The 9,911-nt window shown below is 44.8% G+C and overlaps 1 long non-coding RNA gene across 1 annotated transcript; it reads right to left on the bottom strand.

The window, feature by feature from the left end:
• Positions 1 to 913: 913 nt before the first annotated feature.
• Positions 914 to 2,424, bottom strand: LOC144888421 (uncharacterized). The gene is made up of 2 exons (XR_013620997.1): positions 2,225 to 2,424; positions 914 to 2,112 (listed from the first exon to the last, which is right to left on the bottom strand). It is a non-coding gene; the product is annotated as an uncharacterized LOC144888421 (long non-coding RNA).
• Between the last annotated feature and the right edge of the window lie 7,487 nt (positions 2,425 to 9,911).

Below are 9,911 nucleotides of genomic sequence, written 5' to 3' on the forward strand. Positions count from 1 at the left end.
TTGGTGTCTAAATTGATTAATGATGGGTTGCCAGAAATAGCCCAAAAGTTATGCTTCCTAGTCAGATGGCCTGAAAAGGATGATGTTATTCGGACACTCCCCTCTGTATTTAAACCATCATATTCGAAATGTAGTGATAATAATCGATTGTACCGAGATCTTTTGTGAGAGGGCTCGTAATCTGACAATGCGGGCACATACTTGGTCAAACTACAAGCATCACAATACTCTGAAAATATTAGTTGGCATAAATCCAGCTGGGGGTGTATCATTTATATCGAAAGCATTTGGAGGGAGGGTGTCAGACAAAATGATAACTCAAATGTCAGGGTTTTTGGATCTCATTGAATATGACGACCAAGTCTTAGCTGACAGAGGTTTTCTTATCGAAGAAGAACTGGCAATAAGAGGTGCTCGTCTAGCCATTCCAAGTTTTACCAGGGGCAAAAAGCAACTCGCAATGAAGGAGGTGGAAATGTCTCGAAGGTTGGCTTGAGTGAGGATACACATCGAACGCGTGATGGAGAGAATAAATTTTTTTAAACTAATTGCAAATATTGTACCCCTGTCTCTTGTGCTACACATTGATAACATGGTTATGATAGCAGCAGCGATAACCAATTTGCACCCCAGATTAGTCAGATAGATGCCCAGATTAGTCAGATATCACACTGTTATTTGTTGACTGGTCACAAAACAAGATTATTCAGCCTCTTCTGATGTTTGTACAAAATTGTATTCATCTATGAATGGTATGTTTGTAATTTCAGTGACAGACTGTTTGCTTTGTTGCATGACCTTGTATTCACTTGCGTATCAGGGAACCTTTTTGGTATTTTTTTTAAATAAAAAATTATTTTATATTGAACAAAATATGTTGCTTTGTTATTGCACGGAAGCTCACATGACAAACTTGAGATCGACAACGGAACTTTAATAAATACAAAACTGGTAAACATGTACATGCACAATAATCAAATGCAATGTAGCTGTTCCTCTGTGCTTTGAATTGCCTCGTTCTAATCTTCCTTCTCTTCCAAGCTCCGTGTTAGGCATTCAGGAAGCAGTTCACACAAAAAGAATGATTGGCATTTTTCCACAACAGAATTCAAATACAGTGCATTGAAAGGAATATTTTCCACAACATGTAATGATTTGCTTGTGATAACGCAGTCAATTCATTGACTAACATCTGGAGTTGCACCTGTGTGTAATAAGGATGGGACTCTTTGAGAGTGCCATCAACATCCAGACAGAACTGTTGATCATTTATTGCGGCCTCAAGCGTAGAGACATCTCTGTGTTTATAAGGGCATTTTATTTCAAGCACCCTTGGTTGGCAGCAATCACATGTCACAATCCCATTCGCAGACGCTCCAATATATGGCCGGTCCTTATCCAGAACCAGCCCAGAGAGTCGGCAACTCATGTTCTTGTGCTGAGCCCCTGATTTTGTGCAGACATAAGCATCCCTCGCTTTTGACTCGTGGGCTAATCCCCATTTTATAGCAGGCACTTTCTCTAGATTTCTCGAATCATAGCCCATGATTCTTTTCACAAGCAGACCAGGTGCAGTCGTTGACTTCCTTGTGAAAACTTCATGTGCAATACTCGCAGTAATGCGACCCCTCCTCTGCTCCGTCCAGAGAGGACACACAGCCTGACCCCTGGTAACTTTCTCCAGTTGTGCAATCTGGTCACAGGTTATTGAGGTCAACCTGCAATATAGCTGGTCACACTCTGCCCGGAGATCAGACTGTGACCAAGAGGAATACTCCTCCCTGCACAGTGAGGTTAGGGGCTCAGGTAGATACATCTCGTCTTCCTCTTCAGTAGCGGTCTGTCTCTTCGGCGTCCAGGTTTGGAATGAGGCAAAAAAATGCTGCATTTGGACAGACAGCTTTAAGATCTTTTAGCATATCCAAATCAGGGAGTGTTTGTCTTTTCTTTTTTTTTTGTATACTGAATCGAGGCTCGTGAAAGAGCTAACATTTATTTCACAAACAAATCAACCAGACATTTTTTTGTGGTCTGGCATACAACAGTTTTGACTTCTTTCTGGCGGTTACGTTTGAGCAAATCCTTGCAGTCAACCACAGACTTGGGGTTCAACTGAAAAAATATGTACAAACAAATAGTATGAGGGTCAAACAAATTGTGATCAAAATACAACAATATAAAATAATCTCTGAAACACGAATGTTTTAAAATATTGGACAGGTACCTTTTCTCTGAATGTCTTGTTCCACTGACATGCTTCACTTGTGCAAGACTGTGTTAATCCTAGCTTCACTGCGGCTTCTATTTTGAAATGCACTGCAGCGACGTGGCTGCAAACTTCTCCCAACCTGGAGTGGGCACACAATAACAACATAATTCTTTGTTTAATCAAAACTCATAAATATTGCACAATGTATGTAATTGACAAACGTCAAAAGGCAATATTTATCACTCACCCAGCCATACATGTCAATGTGCACAGTAGACAGAAGCTTCCTTCTTCCCCACACACACCCAGGCCTCATGAGGTTTGTTGTTGAGATGCTGTGATGGTATGACTTTGCCTTTGATAAAGCAGAATGGTACATCATTCCCGATTGCATGATACCACAGTGGCTTCACATGACCACTTAAATAAAATTGTATGCCTCGAGTGACCTGAATGCCTTCAGTGACTCCCTTGTGTAGATACCCGGAGTGTCGATCAAATACGTGTACACATCGCCGTAGTTCAAATCTGGCCAGCAAGATGGATTGTTTTGCCATCCTTTCAATGCAAATGGATCCAGAAGAATATCCTCACCATTCCTATAACTCAACTTCGATTTGTACCGAGATTTTGCAACAGTGTCAAGACTATTAAAATACTCCGAAACGATCACATGTGTGTCAAGCGACGCCATTGTGCAAAACGAAAACACTGCGCTTTTGTCAACCAGGCTGCTGCGCATGCGCGGATATGGTGGGTTTGTTTATAAACAGTGAACATCGCTATTTGCGGCCGGCTTCATGAAATCAAGGTTGTTTTTTTTCCTATTCGAATATGTAGAAGGGCCATGTTCTGCAAATTAGCGGTTTTTCAGGGGCGCAAAAATTATTTTTCACGAGTCGTGAGCTTGACATATGGTATTTATAAAACCCATCTTTCACCAGCCATGCATAAAGCAGCTCGACATACGCAAAAAAACATCTACAAGGCGCGAGCATGCTTATACACACCTGCTTATACATTCGCTGCTGTGTCCTTTGCGTTTTCATGGCTTTCGCGGCCGAAAATTTTAGCTGCACTATCAGCGAGCTTCGCGGGATATCCCACTAGAGTCAACCCAACGAATTATAGAATGCAAACGCTTCATTAAATCTATTACACTTGATCTCTGATCATCAATTTGGTTTCAGACCAGGTCACTCTACTCTGGACATGCTGCTTCTGCTGTCTCAACAATGGATGGAGGTCCTCAATGCCAAACAGGAAATCAGAGCTGTCTCCCTTGACATATCACGTGCCTTCGATACGGTCTGGCACCCAGCTCTGCTCACCAAACTCTCCTCCTATGGTATCCATGGAAATCTCCATGCATGGCTTGCGGACTTCCTCTCTGGTCGTAGTCAACGTGTGGCCCTGAATGGATTTCTCTCATCTCCCCTTCCCGTTCAGGCTGGAGTTCCCCAAGGCAGTGTGCTGGGCCCTGTGCTTTTTCTGGTCTTTATCAATGATCTCTCTGACTCTCTGGAAAATCCTCTGTATCTCTTTGCTGATGACTCCACTCTCTGCCGCTCCAATTCCTCTTCCCTCAGATCGGCAGTCTGCAGCCTCCTCACTCTCTGAAGACCTGGACAAAATCACAGACTGGTCAAACATGTGGAACATGTCTTTCAATCCTGACAAATCTCACACTCTTACTATGTATCTCCGAAAAGATCGACTGGACAACCCTCCCATCTACTTTCTCAACAATCCTCTCCAAGAAGTTCTGTCGCTCAAGCTTTTGGGTCTCACCATCTGCCATGATCTTTCTTGGGAAAACCACATTTCCAAGCTGGCCTCCAAAGCCAGTCGCCGACTGGGCATCCTCCGTCGTGCGAAGTCCTTCCTAGGCACACCTGAGCTCCTCACCACATACAAGGCTTTCATCCGCAGCTCAATGGAATACTGTTCTCCCCTATGGGCTGGTGCTCCTGCTTCACACCTGGCTCGGCTTCACGCTGTTGAATCCAAAGCTTTCAGAATCATTGGAATCTCCCGCGATGAAGTTATCTCTGAGGGCCTTTCACTCACTCACCGCAGGCAGGTAGGTGGTTTTTCTGTCTTCTACCGACTCCTCTCCGGCCTTGCTCCCCCAGCTCTCTCTGTGCTTTGTTGCCCAAATATTCCTACAGGTCGCACAAGATCTGCCAGCCACCCTCTGATGGTTAAACTGCCGAAATCTCGGCTCTCTGCTCACCTTCACTCTTTCAATCCTCTTTTCTCCCGCCTCTGGAACAAACTCCCACACTCACTTCATTCACACTCCTCCCTCCAGGTCTTCAAAACAGCTGTTCACCACCATCTCTTATCTTCCCCCATCCAAAACCTTGATCTTTTCTACCCCCACTAATTCACCCCAGATCCACCTTGTTTGAAATTCCAACTTCTTTCCTGGAAGTCTTGGCAGTGTCCATATGTTTTATACCTCTCCCACCCCCCCCCCCCCCCCCCTTCTCATGCCTCCCCCCCAAAGCCCTCTCCCTCCCACAGTTCTCTCGATGTCTCCATGTCTCTCGGTCCCTGCTCTCAAATGTTGTGTTTGTGTCCTTCTCCCTCTCTCCCCATCTTGTCTACCGCTCCCGATGTTATTTGTTTTGTGTGTCTGTTTGTCTTTCTGTGTGATTAATGTTCGCTCTTTCACGAGCCTCGATCTTGTATACAAAACAAAAAAATAAAAAAAAAATAAAAAAAAAAATACAAAAAAAAAATAAATAAAAATAAAACAGTTTGCAATTCCTAGTAAATCATCATGATAGATCTTACACAATGAAAACGCTTCGAGGGATGTTCCACCAGCTGCATAAACATGTCAACCCCACGAATTATAGAATGCAAATGCTTCATTAAATCTATTATTGAAATTAGCAGATAGGCTCAATGCGGCATCATCAGATAACATCCCCCACAAAAAATGGGCAGGGTATTCCCCCCCCACCCCCCCGCAGCTACCCACAATGCTCGCAATCCTACACATACAGACTGTGTCCTGGATCTCGATCATTCTTCTCGCCCCGTTGCTTTGACCTCTATTTTTGACTCTCGCTCTGCTCATCGTTCAACCATGGCTCCCAAGTGCAAAACCAGTGCCGGAGATGCATCGACTACCATGAGGCAGAAGAAAGTGATGAGCCCGAGCAAGAAAGTGGAGCTGCTCGACTGGCTTTTGAGAGGAGAGAGTGCAGCCTCTATGGGCAGGCATAATGGCGTCAACGACCAACGTTCGCTACATACGGAAAAACGAGAAGGCGATTCGTGAGTATTTCAGCGAGCGCTGTATCGAGTACGGAGGTGGTCACCCATGTCCAGGATGTCCACATAGAAAGGATGGAGAAGGCTCTCAGCATATGGATCGAGGACAACATGCAGAAGAATATGCCTTTGAGTGGACCTCTCATTCGCAAAAAGGCCAAACAAATTTATGATAATCTGTCTGGTGCTGGCGTGGTGGTGCCAGCACGAGTGATGCGGCGAGTGATGATGGTATAAGTAGAGCGACTTCATTCACTGCAAGCAGGGGATGGTTCCATCCTTTCAAGGAGCGGTATATTCTCAAAAATGTGAAGCTCTCAGGGGAGTGTGCCTCTGCAGACCACGAGGTGGCAAAAGCGTTCCCTGCTCAACTCGCAAGGCTGATTGAAAAGAAGGGATACCTCCCAGAGCAGGTGTTCAACACTGACAAGACTGGCCTCTTCTCATTGGCATATTTTTCCAGAACTTTCATCTCAAAGTGCGAGGAGACAGCAGCGGGATTCAAGGCTGCCAAGCACCGGGTATTTCTTCTCCTCTGTGCAAACGCAAAAGGGGATCACATGCTGAAATCCATGACATTGTACTGTTCCCTGAACCTGCGTGCTCTCAAGGGCAAGAACAAGCAAACTCTGCCCCATGTTTTGGAGGGCCAACAGGAAAGCCTGGGTGACGGCAGCAATCTTACTGGACTGGTTCAATAATTGTTTCATCGCTCGGGTGGCGAGGTGCATGGCAGAAAAAAAACCTTGCATTCAAGGTTCTCTTGCCCCTAGACAACACTCCTGGACACCCCGCGAACCTGGACGTGGCTCACCTGAATGTCGAGGTGATCTTCCTGCCACCCAACACCACCTTCCTCATCCAGCCACTCGACCAAGGTGTGATTTCAACATTTAAAACGTATTACACCAGAGGAGGAGTTGGAGGCCATTATAACAGTTTCCGAGGAGGAGGAGGCGGGCAAGGATGAGGATTTTCCTCCCCGATTGTGACTATCACTTTGATCGTAGTGGGGAGGCTTGCGTGCTGCTGTGACCCTTTGGGCTTTACTGGCGGGAGCTTTGCTCCTGGTAGGTCTTACCTAGCCAGGCAGGTCAATGGGTAGGAGCCAGACTAAGAGTAGTCCCACATTTTTGGGGGTAGGAAAATACATTTTTCCACCTGGCCTAGTCACCCCACCTTCTCAGTGGTCCTGTGAAGAGGGTTTTCCTTGTTGCAGGACTAGTTTGTCTGGTTGATTTGGTTGTGAAGTAAATGTTAGCTCTTTCACGAGCCTCGATTCAGTGTACAAAAAAAAAAAAGAAGGTGAATGGTACCAGCCAGTCGTCTTCATTTTCTTCTTTGTTTTCATCCTAGTCTTCTTTCTTTTCTTCTATTCTATCATTTCTATTCTTACTTATTTTGCATCTTTCTTGTCCGTGACTCCCTGTGGGATCTGATGAATTCTGCCTCTGAAGGGTACCGGAAATAAACATGTCGCAGGTGATGGTCGCCTGGTAGTAAAGGATCCCAAACTCTTTGGTAATACTCTGAGAGGCCGATCTATCAACAGGTGTAAAATGTCGAAATGGTTGTGCTGCCATGGACATGCATGGGGGTGGTCCGTGCAGCCATTTTCGGTTGCATTACTGAGGCCATCAGAGTGGCATTGTTATAACAATGTGTTCGCATGAGTTCGTGGGACCCTATTGAGTGTCTTGGACTGGTCTGTAAATTTGTTGAGGGAACTTTGACTGTCCTCTCCTTCTTCGTTTTCTTCTTCTTCCTTGGTTGGCCTGTCCACTCCCTTTCAATGTTTTATGTATTTCTATCACTATGAATATGAATATGGCTCTACAATTTAAGAATAACAGATCTCTCCCTGCCTATGCTAATCCACCAGCCCATGCTCAGCGACGCTCAAATCCTTTTAATATTTACTTTCCAATGTCAGGGGCTCAAACTTTTCTTCTGTGCAATATTTTGTTCAGCTTAACTCACCTGACCTGCTGACTCTATCTGAGTGTCGGTTGAACAGTAGTATCTCTTCCATTTCTTTCAAGCTACCTGGTTACATTTTTCACTGACTTGATCACCCTCCTTCTCATGGTCTTGGCATCTATGTTGAGGATTTATCTCTTAAAAAACCTTTAGCTCGTGAAAACTCTCTTGAAAGTGGCTCCCACGAGTTTGTGTTTCTGCCTTGCTCTGTGTTTCCACCTTGCTCTCCTGCATTCAACAACATATCTCTGTATCGCTCACCTTCCTTTCCCTCTTGTGCCGTGCTTGATGTAATCTCAGACAGCATTGACAGGTCTATTTTACTCCACCCTTCTGCACACATCATGGTATTTGGTGACTTCAACATTCACCACAAGGATTGGTTGGTACACTCTCGCAATACCGACCCTCCTGGTATCAATGCCTATAATTTCTCAATCTCTCAAAACCTCACCCAAATTGTTTCCTCTCCCACTCATATTCCTGACCGTGCTTCTGATGGAAGATACCTGCTTGATCTCTTTCTGTGTTCTAACCCCGGTGATTGTGTTGCCGATGTTCTGCCTCCAATCGGGAACTCGGATCATTCCACTGTTTCTGTTTGTGTCTCCTACTCCTCATTATCAACTGCAGTGCAACCTTTTCACTGCACTGTGTTTCAGTTTGGAAAAGCTGATTGGGATGGATTCCATTCATTTTTTGCTGATGTGCCTTGGACCTCAGCTTTTAGTCTTGGTCCTGATATGGCTGCGGAGGAAATATCCCAATGGATTTGCACTGGTATGGGCATTTATATTCCCTCACATACCTATCAAGTGAAGGTCCATTCCCAACCATGGTTCACTCCGGCTTGTGCATCAGCAATTGCTCATCACAACCACTATTACAAGCAGTACCATGTGCAAGGGTCTCTGGAGTCCAAATGTCTCTTCCACAAAGCAAGTAACCACGATAAAAGAGTTATTGAGGATGCCATGTGCTGCTTCTGTAGCCGATAACATTGCGACTCAGCGGCTTGGCTCTCGGGACTTGGCGGATTGCCAACAGTGTACTCAACCGCAATAAATCTTCTATACCTCCTCTTTCTCATGGACCAGAGGTTGTTACTTCACCTCTGGATAACGCTAACCCTTTTTCTAACCACTTTATTTCTAATTCAACACTCAATGATCAGGGATACCCTCTTCTTGATTTTCCATCTCGTACAGACTCTGATATTTCTGTTCCATTTATCACTCCTAAGGTTGCCAGAATTATTCGTACCCTAGATGCCTCAAAAGCAACTGGTCCTGATGGAATCCCTGTGATTGTATTGAAGATGTGTTGTCCCGAACTGTCACCGATTATTGACAAGCTATTCAACCTGTACCTGTCTGCGTCTGTGTTTCCTTCATCATGGAAAGTGGCTTCTGTTGTCCCTGTTTTTAAGGGTGCCGATGAGCATTCTGAACCAAGTAACTATCGCCCCATCAGCCTGCTCCCTGTTATAAGTAAGGTATTTGAATGCTTCATCAATGAACAACTCCTCAGCCATCTGGAGGACAATGAACTTCTCACTGACCGCCAGTATGGCTTTCGCTATTCTTGCTCTACTGGTGAGCTGCTATTCTTAATTACGGATCATATCAACAGGGCATTGGAACTCAAGGGTAAAGCTCGATTAGTTGCTTTGTATATCTCAAAAGCCTTTGATAAAGTTTGGCACAGGGGTCTGCTCCACAAGCTTCAGTCATATGGTGTATCTGGAGTGATGCATTCAATCATCTCAGTTTTCCTTACAAATCGTAAGATGAAGATGGCACTTGAGGGTCAATCTTCTCCTATTTGCTCCATCAATTCTGGTGTTCCACAGGGTTCTGTCCTTGGTCCCACATTGTTCCTTGTTTATATCAATGATCTTCCTAATAATGTTCTGTCTCAGCTAGCCATGTATGCTGATGATTCCTCACTCTACTGTACATCTGCTGATTCCCTCAATGCCACTCGTAATGAGGTCGGAGTTTCGCTGGACAATGATTTGGAGAATGTGTTGAAGTGGGGGCACGACTGGCCGATAACCTTCAATGCAAAGAAAACTAAACTGTTGTCCATATCTCGTTCTAGAAACAGGTCTTTCCCTTCTGTGTACGTGGGATCTTCAACCTTAACAGAATCATCAGAGCTTCGGCTTCTTGATTTGCACATGTCTTCTAACCTCTGTTGGGATAATTACATTTCTGGTATTGCTAAAACTGCTTCCAAGCGAGTTGGTTGTCTTTATCGAGCGCAGAGGTATTTACCTCCTGAGGCCATTTTGTACCTGTATAGGGCAACTATATGTCCCCTCATGGAGTACTGTTGTCACATTTGGGCTGGAGCACCAGCTTGCCACTTATCTTTACTTTATAGGCTCCAGAAACACATAGTCAACCTGTTTGGTGTGGAAATGGGTTCA

The sequence above is a fragment of the Myxine glutinosa genome, chromosome 12, assembly GCF_964187855.1.
Source record: "Myxine glutinosa chromosome 12, kmMyxGlut1.1, whole genome shotgun sequence".
NCBI lineage: Eukaryota > Metazoa > Chordata > Myxini > Myxiniformes > Myxinidae > Myxine > Myxine glutinosa.